The 18,748-nt window shown below is 46.1% G+C and overlaps 1 pseudogene; it reads left to right on the top strand.

The window, feature by feature from the left end:
* Nucleotides 1–1,810: 1,810 nt before the first annotated feature.
* Nucleotides 1,811–18,203, top strand: LOC146337844 (free fatty acid receptor 2-like; annotated as a pseudogene).
* Nucleotides 18,204–18,748: the final 545 nt, after the last annotated feature.

Raw genomic sequence — 18,748 nt, forward strand, 5'->3', positions numbered from 1 at the left:
CCACTGAGGGGCATCCACAGTGGAGGGGAGGCAATCCGTCCCTCCCCCCGGAATCCTGCCTGGCAGCTCCGCTCCGCAGCAAGGCCGGTCTGGCCGCAGCCAGACTTCCGGCCACTGCCGGGCTGCGGCCGCAAATGGCAGCTGCTACGCCGGCCGCCATTTGCATCCCTGCCAAGCTGTGATAGGCTATGTAGATACTTATGTAGCCTATCATGGCTTGGTAGGAACACAAATGGTGGCCGGCGTAGCGGCTGCCATTTGCGGCCGCAGCCCAGCAGCAGCTGGAAGTCTGGCTGCGGCCGGGCAGGATTCCAGGGGGAGGGCCAGATCGCCTCCCCCCCCCACCGCAGATGCCCCTCAGTGGAGCAAGGTAAGGGATTCGTACATCCCTTGTCTTCAGCTGGTGCCAGAAAGAATACAATATAGGTGCCAGGTGAACCTCACTAGGGAGCTCATTCCACAGCCAGCAGAAAATGTCCTCCTCCCTGTAACCACCCACCTCACTTCCTTTGGCAGGGGCTCATGGAGAAGGACCGCTGAGGATGATCTTAAGGTCCTGACAGGCACATGTAACAACTCGGCAGGCATTTGCCTGAAATGTTGCAGACATTTGAAATTTGGCAAGATACCAGAAATCTCTCTTTTCCTTCAAATTTCAAAGATATTTCCACCAGATTTTTGATTTTGAAATCTTACTGGAAGGGATACTTTAAAACATTTTGCTGAGAATAGGGCTGTGCAAACCCCTCCCCACCCTGTCTTTGCCAGACATTTAAATAGCAACAAAGGTGGGTTGAGAAATTCTGGGACATTCAGAGGATGGAGCAATAGTTCTCTAAGATTCAAATGGGGGTAACTGCATATTTACTTACTAAGTGTTTGATGAGGTGGTCCAAGGGCATATGTCTTTATCTGCTTCTTTTATTTTAAAAATGAAACTGTGGCTTCAGAGCAGAGAGCCTGGCAGTGCAACTGCTTTGCATTCATGAAATTGTTTTTTTTTTTATTGGTGTAACTTGATTTTTAGATTTTTTTTATTCTTTTGTATTTTGAAAATCTTAAATATTTTCTTATTCTCTGCTGCCTAATTATTATTTTCAATACTGGTCTTGCATTGTTATGATTTTGGATTTATTTTAATATTCTTTTTCATAATCTTCCCAGAGGAACAAAAGCACAGGATGGCACATGAATGTTGTTCATTCATAAATAATAAAGTAATCATGCTGAGATTTTTCTCTGCAGCATGCACACATAGGAGAATACATAGGAGAACACATAGGAGAATGCATAGGAGAACACATAGGAGAACACATGGGCACATGAATGTTGTTCATTCATAAATAATAAAGAAATCATGCTGAGATTTTTCTCTGCAGCATGCACACATAGGAGAACACATAGGAGAACACATAGGAGAATACTGAGTGGATTCTAGGTGGTGCTCATAGCTCACATGGGACCATGATGAGACCTGGCCAGTTTCCTCCATGAATTAAGAACTTGTGCTAGCTAGCTCAGTAACACAATGTGGTTCCAAGTCAGATCAGCTCATGTGAGAAGTGTTCCCTGAAAGTAGAACTCTGCTGGTGTATGTGGACATGGATTGTCTAATGATAAGGGAATAACTGTTGTTCTTACTATAGACCTGAATCAAATCATCTCAGGAGAAATGACAGTTATCTAAGTAACATAGGGAAAAAATGCAGATATATTCTGCCCCACTGGTATTTTCCTTGAGAGATAAGAAACGGTGCTCCTAATATTTTAAATACCCAGTAAACTCTCCCTTCCTTTCAAGAAGCTGAAGATGGTCAGGCAAACTGTAGTCCTTTTCTTCTACATCTTCACCTTCCTGGTTGGCCTCCCTTCCAATTTCCTCGCCTGCTATGCGTTCCTGAGGAAAGTGTGCCAGAAGCCAATCCCCACAGACATCCTCTTGCTCAACTTGACTGTGTCTGACCTTATCCTTCTGCTCGTTCTGCCCTTCAAGATGGTGGATTCTGCCTTGGTTCATTTGCCCTCTGACAAACTTCTGTTTCTACAGCAACAGCTCCATCAGCACCCTTTCTCTCACAAGGATGAGTGTGGAGCGCTATCTGGGTGTCATCTATCCCATCAAATACAAGTCAGGTCGCAAGCCAGCCTATGTGATAGTGGCCAGCCTCGTCTTCTGGTTACTGGCCTGTTCCCACTGCAGCAGCATCTACATCATTGAATACTGTGCCGAGGCTCTGACCAAATTTAACAACTCCACCTGTTACGAGCGGTTTTCTGAGCCCAGCTCCGCCTCCGCCTCCCTACCCAACTGGAACTCTGCCTTGTCCTCTTCTGCCTTCCATTCATCATCACCCTTTTCTGCTATGTCAAGGTTATACACATCCTGATCTCCATGCCCAATGTCCAGCCTCAGAGGAAACATTCGGCCGTGGGCCTGCCTGTGTTCACTTTGTTCAGTTTTGCCATCTGCTTTGGCCCCTATGACGTCTCCCACATTGCAGGCTTCATTCAGCAAGAGAGCCCTTCCTGGAGGAAGTATGCTTTCCTCCTCAGCTCCTTCAAATCCACTTTGGATCCTGCCATCTTCTACTTCTCCTCCACCACCATCCAACCAACCTTTGCTAGATGTTGGCTTGACATGTGCCGTAAACTCCCAGCTGGCATATCAAGGTGCTCTTTGCCTTGCTGCAGAGCTACTGAAGGCAATGACAAAGAAGCAGGGGCTGGCAGATCATCCATATCCAGCCTCCAGACTGGATAGGCAGGGCCAGGCATCCCAACTGAAGTCTCTTTTATCCATACTGCAATGGCCTTGGAGATCAGAGCTGTGAGCACTCTGCAATTAGCACAATGCAGGGAGCAACAAGGACATGCAGCGCCCAGACCCTAAAGCACCGTGTTTTGTTTTGTTTTTAATGTGGACATATTGAGTTTGAAATCATGAGTGTGAAATCCGTATCCAGTCCCCAGAGTAGATTGTCAGGGGCTGTCATCACTTTGAAAGCCTCTTTCGACCATACTGCAAAGTTCTTGGAGATCAGAGCTTTGAGCTCTCTGCAAGAAGCACAATGCAGTGAGCAGCAAAAACGTGCAACACATAGACTCTGATGCATAGCTGAAATAGAGGTACACAAATGTTCAAACTGTGTCAAAGATTTACACCCACATTTTGAGTTTGAAATTGTGAGTGTAAAATTATTGCCTTTCCCTTTTATATTTGCGTGATTTCGACGAATTGGCATACGCTAACCATTTTCACAGGCATCAAAGATAAGCTTGTGTAAATCAGTAGCTTTCAATGTTTGCACCTTCTAATAAGTGTTTCCCAATGGATTTGTTTGCCAAAGAAGCAATGCCTATTTGCAGAAGATTCTTAGGACTGATCTAGGACATTACCAGACCCAATTCATGGAATCTCCAATTGTCCAAATATATGTTTGCATATCTTGCCATTTCTGGAAGACCCTGACTGGCCGGCAGTCCATTGCAGAGAACAATTCCAAGTGTTAATGCTGATGTATAAAGCTCTACATGGTATGGGGCCCAGTTTCCTGAAAGAACACTTGCTCCCATATCAAGCTGCCCATTAAGGACCTTTATTAAGGTCCTCTTTGGAGGCTCTCCTCCAGGTGCTGTCACCACTGGGGGTGAGGAGGGTGGTGACAAGAGTTCATTCATAATGCAGGCGAGGGGCTGTAGCTCGGTTGTAGAGCACAAGTTTTGCATTCAGAAGGTCCCAGGTTTAATCCCCAGTGCCTCCAGGTATGGGTGGAAAACATCCTGCCTGAAACCCTGGAAGGCCACTGTCAGGCAGTGTCAACAATATTGGGCTTAGATGGACCGATGGTCTTACTCAGCATAAAGGAGCTTTCTATGTTCCTAAATTAGGAAAGGGCCACCTTGCTACCTCCTCCTTAGTTTATTATGGGTGAGTCACCACTCGACCTAGTATATCACTTGCTTATGCCCGGCCAGCCACCTTTTGGTTAAGGGAGGTTCCCCACGAGCCCCACAACTTAGTGTGCTACAGCTTAGGAATGGGGGGGGGGATTTGTTCAGTTTGCAGTTTTATGTGAAATTACCTAATTTTGCCCTTTCAAATCAAGGAACTCACTTATCCTTCACAATTTGCACTTCTCCATATTTTGCAGTGGAGTTGTCCCCTCAAAAACTGTGTACCAAAATGTGTATATTAGGGGAAAGTGCAATGAATATGAACTTGAGCATGCTTCAGGAGAGAGCGGAGGACAGGAAAGCCTGGCGTGCTATGGTTCATGGGGTCACGAAGAGTCGGACATGACTTAATGACTGAACAACAACAACAAGCACAAGCAAAAGTGTATATTGGTGGAAATAGCATTTAAATGTATGATATTAGGAAAAGAGCTTGCAAAAGTGTGCATATTAGGCAAAATTGCCTTAAAAATGCATGCATTAGAAGAAATGCACATAAACATGTGCACAATTTTTTTACAAACTAAAAAACAAACAAACCACACACTCAAAGTTAGGAACAAACTGAAGTTAGGCTTGGAAAACAGAGACACAAAAAGAAACTGTCCTGATATGGCTGGGTCAAGCTCAGTCCCGGGGCAAATTACAGGACAAATCCATCCAGCAAAGTCAGAAGGAAGACAGAGAGGGAGGACAGTCCAAAAGCAGAGTCTGTGATGGAGGTGAAGTGAAGCACAGGCAAGCCGTCCAAATGAAGTACAGTCCAGGGAACAGAATTTTATCAGCAGTCTAGGGGTCAGCAACATGAGTAGTCATTCCAAAGAAGAAACAACGTCAGGAAAACTAGGTTGCAAACAGAGATGGGAGAACCAGGGATGCTTGAACTCACTGAAATTCTCTTAACTTTACTCCAAGGCACTATTTGGCTGTCTCCCATTCTTGTTTGTGGCCTATTTTTGTTTGTTTGTTTGTTTGTTCAAATGGGAAAAGTGTACATTTTTCAAAAGTGCGCTCTTTCCCCCTTTGACTAAAGCATGACAGTGCAAATTGTTAAAAATGCACCACTGAAAAATGCACAACTCAAAGTGGACATTTTAAAAAGTGTGCATGTTTTTTAAATGCTCGTTTTTGAAAGCGCACACTTTTGAAAATCCACACTTTTAAGTTGGGCATTTTTAATATTGCGCATTTTTAAAATGTGCACATTTTGCAAATGCAAACTCAAGTTTGGGAATTTGCAGACATTTTCAGAGAACATGCGCTCCTCTTCACATTTGGCATTGAGAATCAGACATTTTTGAATGATTTGTGACTTGAAATGAAATTCTCATATACAGTATCCCTAGTTGCAAGGTACTGGGAGCTGATAAAAGATGTTGTTCCAGCAACTAGGAAGTCTCAGGTGAGAGCTTATATACACAGGTCTCCCAGGACACACCCAGGTACAGTTGTAAGCCATTAGTCTTTGAACTTTCAAGGTGACTCTTGCTGTCAAGTAGCCCTTTACTCTTGAAGATCCTGGTTGCCATGGGTTTTGAGGCATACACTTTGCCTCTGAGTGGCAGCCTGTGCCTCCACCTTGTGGCAACAGTGTGTTCTACATCTGGGCAGATGTTCAAACTCCTTCTCTGACTCCATGGATAAAGTCAGGGGCTCCATCCAGGGATCCTCAGGGTCCAGCATTGGTGCAGGGCTTGGTGTACCACCTTCTCCACAGCTGCTGGAGATATCACTAGAGGCAGCGGACACTCCATCCCTAATCCAAGTAAGCCTCAAAGAGCATCCATTCCCCCATCCTTGGGTCTCACAGCCCTTAAGGACAAGTCTCCAAAACCACCTCAGGGAGTTCAGTGCTGAGTGAGATGCTGATCGCTTTTCCTCCACTGCCTTGCCCCAACCTATGTAATCACAACCTATGTTTACGTTTAAAAGGCAGACATTTCTCTTATTAGGAACATAGGCAGTTGCCTTATGCTGAGTCAGACCATGGGTCCATCTAGCCCAGTATTGCCGACACTGACTGGCAGCAGCTCACCAGGGTTTCAGGCAGGATGCTTTCCTATCCCTACCTGGAGATGCCAGGGATTGAAACTGGGACCTTCCGCATGCAAAGCAGGGCCTCTACCACTGAGCTATGGTCCCTTATTGACAAAGTGTTCTAGCATTTGTGTTTTAATGAACATAAAACAGGTTACCAACCCATAGCATCAACGTATGTAAATAGGTTGTAACCACTCCATGTAAATAATATCAACAGCTCCGGGCTCCATATTCCCACATCAGAGCACTGCAGAGTAGGCAAAATAAATAAATAAATCCTGCATTCCCTGGTCCATTGGGTCCACACACTTAAAAAAAAAAAAAAAAGTATGTGCCCTGTGGTGACCAGTGTTAACCTACGCTACGTCCTAGAGGGTAGGTGGGAAAGTACCAAGCAGTGAAGTTGAAAGAGGACCAAAATCTGGGTAGGGTTGCTTTTATGCCCTGCAGCCTCATCCCTGTGCTGTCCACACATCAAACAAGAAGTGAACTGTTTCATAGAATCATAGGGGCCTACAAGACAATCAAGTCCAACCCCCTGCTCAATGCAGGAAGCCTGATTCCCAGGCTGTCTCCCATCCAAGTACTAACCAGGGCTGACTCTGCTTAGCTTCCGAGATCAGATGGGTGCAACATCTTGGTTTGTGCTTGCTTGCTGTGAATTTCTCTGTGTTGTCCAACTTGATGTGAACTCAGTTGCTTTTTTAATGTATTTATTGTGAGTTAATGAATCTGTAACCATATGTTACATCTTTAACTCTGGTATATATCAAATGGTGTGATTTTTCACACCACACCACTTATTAAATCACCCCATTTTAAATCTGGAGCACAGCCAAAAGTGGGGCATGTTCTCCAAATATGCTTGGCAGTGTTGAAAAGCCCCCCCCCCTTCATTTTTGCTCATTTTGGAAGAGTTGTCGCATCAGAAAAGGAGAGGACTTGTTCACCTACTGGGAGTGAGAGTAATGCTTCCTGAATTGGCTTTGTTTGCCTTCATTAGGAATTGGTATGGAGACATATCTGATTGGCTATGTAGCATCATGATGTCATTCCACACATTATGTGATCCCTGCCTGCCCAAAGTAACTGATATGACTGGTTTAGGAGACATTTCCTTTACTCCAAATTGGCTTTGTTTGTCCTCGGTGATGCTCTTAGTTAGATAGGTTCTACAGTGCTGGTCTATCATGTCATTCACAACATGATCCCTGATCAACTGGAATTGCCTTCATGAGTAATCAAGAAAGAAGCAGCAGTTAGAAGAAAAAGAAATCATGCTAGTCCACAATCCGGCACTATTAGGGATGGGCAGATTCCCTCCCTGCTGGTCTGGGTGGGAATCCGCCCTTGGAGGGAGGCGATCCGTCCCTCCCCCCAGAATCCATCTGGGCTGGCTCCACTCCACGGCAATCCTGCAGACTCGGCCTCCAGGTCGCATCACTGGCAATACAGCCGGCCGCCATTTCTGTGCCGTATCGCTGGCCCAACTGCAGACACAAATGGCATCCACTACACCATTTGTGGCCATAAAGCTGTTAGGTTAACCTAAATTCAGCCGTAAATGGATCATTTGATTAAGGATCGCTGCACAGAAGTGCCAGCCTGGATGGATTCTGGAGGGAGGTGGAAGTGAGTGCCCCATTCCACCACGGACTCTTGAGACTGGATTCTTTGGAATCTGGCCTCATAGGGGTCCGTGGCAGAATTCTCCACCATCCCTAAGCACTATCCATGCTGGGGATGTGAGAACCCATCCCAGCTCAAGTTCTCCAGGTGCCAGCCGACCTCTCCCCCTGCACGCTGGCCCTCTGGGCTGCAGTGGAGCCCCCTCCCCCCACACTCCGTAAGCAGCCCACAACTTACCCGGGCCTGTTCATCTCTGTCCCGATCGCCATGTTTTTAAAAAACATGGCAATTGTCAGTGCTTGCCCATAGACTTATATGCAAAATAGCACTGTGAAACTAGAGTCTATGGGCAACTCACAGTGGTATAGGTCTTATGTGCCCATTTTTGAAATGGTGACTTCCTGTATTTATGGGAATATAGGGAATCACCATCTGAAAGATGCCCCCCCCCGAACCACAAGACCACTGCCAGCGTGCATCCAGGGGGGCCAGGAGCTGGTGGGGGCAGCTCCCCCAGCTGTGGCGGTGGCTTCCCCACCCCCCAGAACAATAACACGGCTACCAGAGGGCCCAGGTAAGGAGCTGGGGGTTGGGCAGTGCATCGAGGGGAGGGAGTGGGATTCAGATGTCCGAACCCCCCTTTGGCTCCAGAGGCTGAAGCAATTCCCCCCCCCCTGCCAAATCAGCCCAAAGTGAATTGGGCACACCTCAGAAGCCCAGAAGCGGCCTCTGAGGTGGATCGGGGAGTCCATGCACAGCCCCAGTTTAAAGGGTACAATACCCCTTTAAAAAAAAAAAAAAAACAGGAACTTTCAGTGACACATTTAGTTTGGCTCTGATTTATCATATTCTTCAGGATTTTGACTTTGGGCCTGCCTATGTGTTTTATGCAACCCACCATCCTTGTCCTTTGGGGACCTTGATCACAGATTATTTCCTTCCTACCTAGTTGATTCCTGCTCTCTCCATCAGCCCTGGATTGCTTACCAGATCTGGCTTGTAGAATCATAGAATTGTAGAACAGTAGGGTTGGAAGGGGCATATAAGACCATCAAATCCTATCCAACCCCCCGCCCAATGCAGCATCCCTGACAGATGGCTGTCCAGCTTCATCTTGAATGCCTCCAGTCTGGGAGAGCCCACCACCTCCCTAAGCAATTGATCCCATTGTCGTATTGCTCCTGCCTGTCTGTATGCTCTGCCTCTTTAGGATCACTGGTGTATTGGTGAGAGTGTTGGACTGGGAGTCGGGAGATCCAGGTTCTAATCCCCACTAGGCCATGGAAGTTCACTGGGTGACTTTGGGCCAGTCACAGACTCTCAGCCCAACCCACCTCACAGGCTTGTTGTTGTGAGGATAAAATGGAGAGGAGGAGGAGGATGTACACCGCCTTGGGTTCCTTAGGGAGGAAAAAAGGCAGGATATAAATGTAATAAATAAATAAATAAAGCCTTTATTTATTTTTTATTTATTTATTTCTATACTGCCCAATAGCCAAAGCTCTAGTTTTTATTCATTTTGTGTCATGTATATTCATTTTTTCCCCATTACTTTAAAATATAGGGGGAGGCATACAACAGCAAGGCTACTACTTAGCCTGGGGGTTGGACTCAGTGGTCCTATAGGCCCCTTCCAACCCTTTGATTCTGTGATTCTGCTCTCAGCCCAACTCATCACATGCAGACAGGATATTGCTGTCATGTCTTTATTTTGTTTCTCCACATCAGACGGAGCGGCATTGCAACGTGACGCTGCAAACCCCATGCTTATTTAAATTGTCACACAATTCTTATTTTCTCTTTCTCCTCTGAGGGGAGCAGTGACCTAGGTTTGCAGTAACTGGGCCCTTTTTCTGATGTGAAGTTGTAGAGATGGGTGGGGGTGGGGGATCGATTTCCCCATTGAAAATTAATGAGGACATGCTCCCCGCTGTATTTTTAATGTTGATTTTAACTTTGGGAATGACTGTTCTACCATGTGCCTGGGGCAGAAGGAGGAAAGAAATGTGTCAATTAGTTTAGCTGAAGTGAGCACATGGCTGGCTATGTGAGTGAATGCAAGTGAGCTAAAGGTTTTGGAGACCATTTCCTGATTAGATGATTTTGAGGTGGGTGAAATGGCTAGGAAATGGTCCTTGTCAATTTGGTCTAGATTGAACCTGACTTCATTCAAAGTTCTCAAGTTTTGTAGTGTTATCAGAATATACTTCCTTTCACCCTGCAAATGGCTTCCTGGTAAATGGATAAACACTGATAACTTATCTTCTGTGGCTTTTTTTTTTCTATTTTAAAGGGTATATTGGGTTCTCCACTTCCTCCAAAATACCATGAAAGGATGCTATCTTTCCTGCACCTAACAGATGCTTCAATTTCCTTACATTGTGTATAAAATCTGCCTACTTTGGAAAACCAGCTTCAGACTGGCTGCCGGACCATGCCTGGAAGGTTGTGATTCTTCTTCTCCTTGGGAATCAGGCAGAGGGGTTCTTCAACTAGATTGCAAGTAAGGTTTTTGGTTTTTTAAATTAAGAAAATGCATACAGTAAACTTTTGTTGTTGTTTATTCGGTCAGTCGCTTCCGACTCTCCGTGACTTCATGGACCAGCCCACGCCAGAGCTTCCTGTTGGCCGTCGCCACCCTCAGCTCCCCGAAGGTCGAGTCCATCACCTCCAGAATATCATCCATCCACCTTGCCCTTGGTCGGCCCCTCTTCCTTTTGCCTTCCACTTTCCCTAGCATCAGCATCTTCTCCAGGGTATCCTGTCTTCTCATGATGTGGCCAAAGTACTTCAGTTTTGCCTTTAATATCCTTCCCTCAAGTGAGCAGTCTGGCTTTCTTTCCTGGAGTATGTACTGGTTTGAACTTCTTGCAGTCCAAGGCACTCTCAGAATTTTCCTCCATCACCACAGCATCTATCTTCCTTCACTCAGCCTTCCTTATGATACAGTAAACTAAAGAGTCCCAATTAAGTTCATTAATGGACAAACCTAGTGGGAATTAGAAAGCAATGCTATGGGGTTGGAAGAGGGAGAAGTTGTGCTGGATGAACCACCAAATCCAAAGTCCTGCTGCTCTTGTGCTGGAGGATCAAACCTTGGCTGGGTCTTTTTTCTCACCCCTCCCCTGTTTGCATAAAAACAAAAGTTTCCCTCCCATTGATCACAATAGGAAGGAAAATAAGTATGATGGTCCCAGGCCTGCATAATTTCCCCATATTCTGGGAGAATGTTGGGAGAAAGCCTCTTCTGAGTTGTCCCTAACATGCCCCAGAACACCCCCTTTTTGTTCTATCAGCTGTTGGAGTGCTGAAATGGAGAGGCAATGGACCTTTCTCCATGGCTGGGTGAAGGCTTCTGAGAGTGGACCTTCCTCTCTGCCCATGATGAGGGAGATGCACAAACTCCTATGGCCCCTGAGGCACTCTCCAAGGAACCATATATGACTATACTATTAATTGATATCCCTGGTAGTAGGAGTTTAAAGTTTAAAATAAAATGCACATAAGTTATTGGGGAGATCCCCCCCTTTCCCCAAATAATGATGACAAAGGAATTCCTTTTGTGCTGTGCAAAGCAAAGCTCAAATGAAATTCTACTACGGCTGTGCAGGGACCCTCCGATCCGCTTCATGGCTTCGGAGGCAGGTCCGGTTCAGCTCAGGCTGATTCGGGGGGGACCTGATTGGGCCTTGAACCCGAAGCAAGATTCGGATGCCAAACCCCACCTCGGGTCCCTCCCAATGCCCCTGCACAACCCCCCAGCTCCTTACCTTGCCACCGCCTTCTCCTCCGCCATCACTGCCTCCTTCTCTGCTGCTGCCTTCACTGCCACTGCCCTCACTGCTGTTTTCTCCACCTTTACCGCCTTCTCCTTGCCGCTGCCACCGCCGCCACCAGGTCCTGAGGCCTGGACGCACGCCAACTCTTATTGCAGGGAGTCGCCATTTTTAAAATGGCCACCTCCCGGAGGTTCCTGGAAGTTGCCATTTTTAAAATGGCGACTCCCTGCTATAAGAGTCGGCATGTGTCCAGGCCTCAGGACCTGGTGTCGGTGGCAATGATGGAGGCACAGGAGGAGGAGAAGGTGGTGGTGGTGATGAAGGTGGTAGAGGCGGAGGATGAGAAGGCAGCAGCAATGGCAGAGGCAGAGAATGCGGCAGAGAAGGCAGGGGCAGCGATGGAGGTGGTGGCAGAGGGGGGGGCGGCTCAGATAAGGACCTGGAGGCACTGGCACAGCTGGGCCGGGGGTGCCGAAGCTCTGAAGCGCACCGAGCACTTCAGAGAGCCCCAGAGCCACCCCGGGTCACTTCCTGCCCCCTCCGCTTTGCCTCGGAAGGGGCTCAAAGTGACCAGAAGCAGCCCACTTCAACTCGGGCAAATTGTTCACTTACCTAAGCTTACACGTTAACAAATTGCAAACTCATCTAATATCACATTTCCAATCACAATGTGAACCGAAAACCAGTTATCCTTTGAAATTCACACTTCTCCAAATTGTGCAATGGAGTTATCCGAACCAAAAAAAAAAAAAAATGTGTAAGAAATATGACTATTGGGGAAAATAACATACCAGAATGCATTATATCAGGGAAGTTGCTTGCAAAAAAATATGTATATATTAGGCAAAAATGAATGCAAAGTGCATGTATTAGGGAAATATGTGAAAAACTGCTTATGAAATCTAATGCAGATTTGCAAAGTTCAAGATGAATCAAACTTAAGACTGGAAAAAATAGAAACTGAGAGAAACCAAAATTTTCAAATTCATCCATCCTTAGATACCACTCACATTGGCTCTTTTTGACAATCCAACTGTAAGTTTTAGCTCTGTAGTAGTTTGCTGCAGCTGATACAAACAAGCCACTGCTGGTAATGCTTGGGTCTAAATCCAAATTTTTATGATTTCAGTTCACTTCTTTCCTCCATTCTCAGTTTTGTTCGATTTAGGGGATGAATTTGCTACCCAGGATCACTGCTTTAAATTTCACAAAGAAGAGCTAAGATTTAAATCATTTTTTGAGTATCCCTCATAGCTGAATGCAAAAAGTGGGACATTTGGAAATGCTGTGAATTCCCCTGAGTTTGAATCGGAATTCTGAAGCATTACTGGATTTCAAGGGTGTGTAGAATTTAAGGCTATGCACTGCTTCGGCCCGAGGCCGGAGTTGAAGAGGGCTGCTTCCGGTCTGCTGCGGACTCTGGAGGTCAGATCCTTTGGAATCAGGCCTCATTTGAGTCCATGGCGGATTTCTCCAGCATCCCTATGCTCAAGCACTCCAGTTTAAAATTTAATAATTTCACACTCATTATTCCATACTCAAAATGTCCACATTAAAAAAACAACAACGGTGCTTTAGGGTCTGGGTACTGCATGTTCTTTTCTTCTTTTCAGTGCCATCCTCTCAGGCTCTATAAGGAAGGGAAAGATGCTAAGATATTAAATATGCCACTGGCAGAGACTTTATCCTGGTGTAACATCAGGGATTCCTCAATGCAAAATTACATTCAGTTTATGCTCCTTTCAGTCTTGGTCCTCTGTGGTTTGTCACCATTTGTGAGTGCTTTCTGTGTCTTGCTGTTTTGCTAAATAGATTTCCGTTGCCCCTACTTTGCTCATCCTTCTCTCTCCCTCTCCCTCTCCTTGCCTTTTCTGGACTTTTGCGCATTCCATGAGAATTTTCCAGCAGGTAACTACTCTGCGTGACACATTTATGGGAACCCTACAGAGTGCCTGCTATTTGTACTCTGCAATCTAGGCTGGTAACTCCTTGGCTTGGAAATGCCGGTTCTTCTTGGTGTCACCCTGCTGTTGAGGATCTCTGGTCTAGGGATGTTAGAGAATTCCGCCACAGACTCCAGTGAGGCTGGATTCTTTAGAATCTGCCCCCCCCCCCGGAGTCCGTGGCGGAACAGAGCAATCCCCCCCGCCACCCCACGAAACCTCCCCGGGACGGACCCTACCTTGTGTTGGCCGTCCGCTGCCCTCGTCTGCAGGTGTGAATGGCAGCCTCAGTCTGCGGTCGCCATTTCCCTCTCTACGTTAGCTGTGATAGGCTACATAAGTATTTACATAGCCTATCACGGCAAACAGCAGGGACACCAATGGCGGCCGCTATGCCATTAGCATCCCTGCTCTTTTCGTTATAGGCTATGTAAATATATACGTAGCCTATCATAGCTTACTCAGGGACACAAATGGTGTAGCGGCCGCCATTTGTATCCCTGCTCTTTGCCATGATAGGCTACATAAATATATACATAGCCTATCATGGCCTAACGTAGGGATGCAAATGGCAGCCGCTACACCGGCTACCATTTGTGGCCGCAGCAGCCCGGCAGCAGATGGCAGTCCGGCTGTGGATGGGCCCGGCCGGCGGTTCCGCGGACTTGCTGCAGAGCGGAGCTGGCTGGGCAGGATTCCAGGGGGAGGAACGGATCGCCTCCCCCACACTGCAGATGCCTGTGAATGGAGCCAGGTAAGGGATTCGTACATCCCTACTCTGGTCCCCCTCCGTTTCACACATTTCTCAGTAGATGAGGATAGGTAAACTCCCACTTTTCATACTTAATCACTCCCTCTCCCTCTCCAATCTCTCCTCCTTCCATCTGGGATAGCCATCCATAGCTGATCTGCATTTTGTCTTTGTTTTTACTGTATCACTATATACCCTTTTTCTCAAAATGATCTGCCCTTGTCTGTCTCTTCCTCTCAGATACTATACAGGGGCACTCTGTAACAAAGTTCCTGATGTTAGCCACATGGTGTGCCTATTGATTTGGTAAAATATGCTAGTTTCTGAGTTAGCTCTACCAGACTGACAGCAGGCTCTCCTCTGGCAGAATAGAGCCAGAGGATGTACAAATAGGTGGTTCCTCTAGAACCAATGAGAATTTCTATCCTATTCATTTGTGTTGTTTTCTAGAAGGGCTTACACCCTGAACATTGATTTTTTTCCCCAGAGTTTATTGATGTGTGTCCTGCGTAAACATGTTAATAGTGGTGTACATATTGAAGTCCTCATCCCACAATTTACCCTCACATAACTTTGAGAGGCTGGTCTGCCTGATAGATGACTCAGTGTCATCCAGTGATCCAAATGAGGACCTAGACATGAGACCTAGGTCTCCCTGCTATGAGACTAACTTTATATCATTTCTGTCCACCTCAGAAATTATTGCAATCAACTATGGTACTATATTAGTTATCAGTTGGGATGTTTTTTTAATGTGGACATTTTGAGTGTGGAATAATGAGTGTGAAATTATTAAATTTTAAACTGGAGTGCTTGAGAATAGGGATTCTGGAGAAATCCACCATGGACTCAAATGAGGCCTGAATCCAAAGAATCTGACCTCCAGAGTCCACAGTGGACTGACTACACACACCTCCACATCTAGAAGAGTAGAGTTCCCATGGAGTGGCTCCAGCTTTCTAAAAAATGTGATACGCTAATGGCAGCTGTCATTAGCTTATCTCAGGGGAATTACAGCCGTAAATGGCATATTGTATGCCATTTGTGGCCCTAAAGCACTTACTTTTGCTAAATACAGCCGTAAACAGCTGCAATTTAGATAAAGTAAGTACACCATTTGCTGCTGTAATTTTCCTGTGATAGGCTAATAGCAGCTGCCATTAGCGTATCACATTTTTGCATGTGCTAATTCATATATATAGATGCAAATTTAGACATAATTATTCCACTTTAGATAGAAATACAGCCCATCTCACCATAATGCAGCAGATTGTGATGAGGTGACCAGTGTGCCTGCTTGTTCAGCCTGCTGTTTAGGTTCTACTGTTGATGGGCAACAGTTCTTATGGTTCTTTATCTTTCAACCAGAATTGGACTGGACAGCCCTTCAAATAAAGGACACCTTCAAATAGAGGATGGCCTTCTGGCAGCACTTCAAATAGAGGATTGTCCCCTTTGAAAGAGGACACATGGACACTCTACATCTCAGCCCATCTTTGCTTAAGGTAAGTGTTGTTACTGACAGCCACTTAAGGCCTCCAAGTGCTTGCCCTTCAAAGAATGATGAAGTGTCACTCACATAGCTATTTCCCTGCAACATGCTCAGACCAGAACTGAGGTTGGGTCATAGGGATGTACGAAAGTCACTTACCTTTTAACGAAATTGATTTGTGGTGGAAGGGAGGGAAGGCGCTCCGTCCCTCCCCCCGAAATTCTGGCTGGGGGGGAGGCGCTCTGTCCCTCCCCCCTGAAATTCTGGCTGGGGGGGAGGCGCTCCGTCCCTCCCCCCCGAATCCTAGCCATTTGCGTTCCTGCAGTCAGCCATGATAGGCTATGTAAATGTTTACATAGCCTATCACGGCTGATTTAAAAGAAAAAAAACACGCGTGTACGCAAATGGCGGTACCCATGGGCACTGCCATTTGCATTCCTTATTTTGACATGTCTTAGTCTACGTAAACATTTATGTAGACTAAGACGGCGAAAATAAGGGGAACGCAAATAGTGTAGACTCTACGCTATTTGCGTTCCCCTTATTTTCGCCGTCTTAGTCTATGTAAATGTTTACGTAGACGAAGACATATCAAAATTATGTCTTCGTCTATCGTAATTGATATGTCTATCGTAGACGAAGACATATCAAAATTATGTCAAAATAAGGAACGCAAATGTGTTTTTTTTCTTTTAAATCAGCCGTGATAGGCTACATAAACATTTACGTAGCCTATCACGGTATTTTTTAAAAATCTAGCCATGATAGGCTATGTAAATCTTTACGTAGCCTATCACTTTTTTTGATTTGTTTTGTTTTTTATTGGAAATGGCGGCGGCAGCAGCCGGTCAGAAGACCGGCTGCCGCAGCCACCTCCACCAAACCGCCACCAAACCACTGCCAGAGCCGCCGCCGCCAGGAAGATTCGCCCAAGGTAAGTCCCGTCCCAGGGGGGGAGGGCAGACCATTTCGCCACCGATTTCGGGGGGCCGAATGCACTGGCATTCGGCCTCCCCGAGATTCATGGCAAAATTCTCTGACATCCCTAAGTTGGGATGCCAGAGGAATCCATCTGGAGAGTGGAGTTTGCCAGGCTTTCATCAGCTTGGCTCCCAGAGTCTGGCTTATTTTCCTGTGAGCTGGCCCAACTCAATCTGCAGATGTTCATTTTTTAAAAAAAATCCATAAATAGAAATTTGCAGAAATTGTGGCAGAAAAAACCTGAAAATTTTCCCAGATTTTGGGAAGAAACTCGTGGATCAGCATGCAAATGCAAGCCAAGTCGGGAGCACCACAGAAATCTGGTGAGCTCCCAAAGGGCCGGATTTCTCAGCGATGGATATCCCTAAACTGAGGACTGTATAAACTAAGGACATATATCATGCTGAGAAGAACTATTTGTCAGCCATTCCACCAGTCTCAAAACTGGCTGTTTATTTAAGCTATATTTCAGGACTGAGATGAAATATTTTGAGGGGAAGAAACTGGGGGGCTGCCACCCCTAGCTCCCCAAAACCCCTACTCTGAGGTGCCTCCTCCTTGCCACTCTCTGGGGGACCCCATTATAGTGGACAGCAGAGAGTGAGAGTGAGAGTGAGAGTGAGAGAGAGAGAGAGAGAGAGAGAGAGAGAGAGAGAGGAGATAATTCTGAAGCAGCTCATTTTATTTGAGAGGTGGAATACAATTAAATACCCCTCCAAAGATAGAGCAGTGACTGAAGCAGTCATGTTAAAAATATAAAGTCACAGTATGCTGTTCTGTGCACCCTTATTTTTAAACCTGAAATCCTTGTGGAGAGGGCGATTTATGTTTTTAATGAGAATAAGAATATACTGTCTTGCAAAAATCCAAAATTGCTTTATTGGGGAGCAGATTCAAAGGTTTAAACCAGGGGTGGACAAACGGTGGTCCTCCAGATAATTCCCATGATCCCTTACCATTGGCTATGCTGGCTAGAGCTAATGGGAATTGTAATGGGAACTTTAAAATAAAGGAGGCAACCTGACAGAAGTAAAACTGTTCCTACCCTCATACCACCTCATCGTCGTGTGTAGCTTGGATATCACTGTCTCACTGTCATTAAAAAATCCCACACCATTTCCTTATCTAAGAGGTATGATTTGTCACACAATTCTTCTTCACTCTTCTTCCCTTGGTGTCACCAGCTGTCATCCTCCCACTGGAGGACTCCTCCTCAGAAGAAGAGCTAATGCTCCCAGAAACCAAAAGCATCCCAGACCAGTAACTGTCACCAACTTTGGAGGAGATGGCTGCAGGTCTGTCCCTGTCACGGGGAGGGGACTCTGGCTCTGAGGCAGAGGCAGAAGCTGAGCAACCCCCTGGCCCCCAGGAGTGTTGATGCCACCAGTGACAGGCCAGTAGGGCTCCCACAAGAAGGAGTGCTCACTTGCAAAGAAGGACTCCTGAGGAGAAAGTGAATCCTCATGAGTAGGGTGCTGACCAGAGAGCTCTAATGTACTGCAGCTGAGTCCTGGGTGGGGCTCTGCATGCTCTGATGTTAAAAGCCTTCATTGTCTGTCTAGGCGGTGCTGGAAACAATGCCATTCTTCCAGCTCCAGTGTCTTCTACCTTGCCTGCAAGACCTTGCCCTGTGACTGACGTTTGGTGCTACTGACCCTTGGACTCCTTCTTGACTCTGCTTCTGAACCCTGTAATGTATCTGACTGCCTAACTGTGTTTTGAGCTCTGTTTGTCATCTGGACTGCTCCTGCCTTAGCTTGAACCCCATTCGATTGAAACCTGTGTGCCTGAACATTTGCCTGCTTCATTACCTTGCTTCTTGGTTAGTTCCTTTGTTCAGAGCCTGCTGCAGCCAATTCATGACACCAGCACTCATGGCGTGCAGAAATAGATACTTGGCTGTTGTGGCTGATGTACACTGTGTACTCAGCTGATGTAGCATCTGGCTGATGTACAGGTGGTGGGTGGGGGAGATTGATTCCCCCTTTGAAAATTGATGGAGACATTCTTCCAGCTGCATTTTTAATGTTGATTTTAATTTTAGGAATGACTATTCTATAATGGGGCTGGGGAGAAATGGGGAAAGAAATGGAGAAATGCATGAGTTCAGAAACTGATTGAACCTGATTTGTATTAAAGTTTGCAAGACCTTGAACCCCTTGCAGGGTCCTCAAAATGT

Source organism: Heloderma suspectum, chromosome 10, assembly GCF_057233095.1.
Source record: "Heloderma suspectum isolate Gila_16-S chromosome 10, 16-S_ref, whole genome shotgun sequence".
Lineage (NCBI taxonomy): Eukaryota > Metazoa > Chordata > Lepidosauria > Squamata > Helodermatidae > Heloderma > Heloderma suspectum.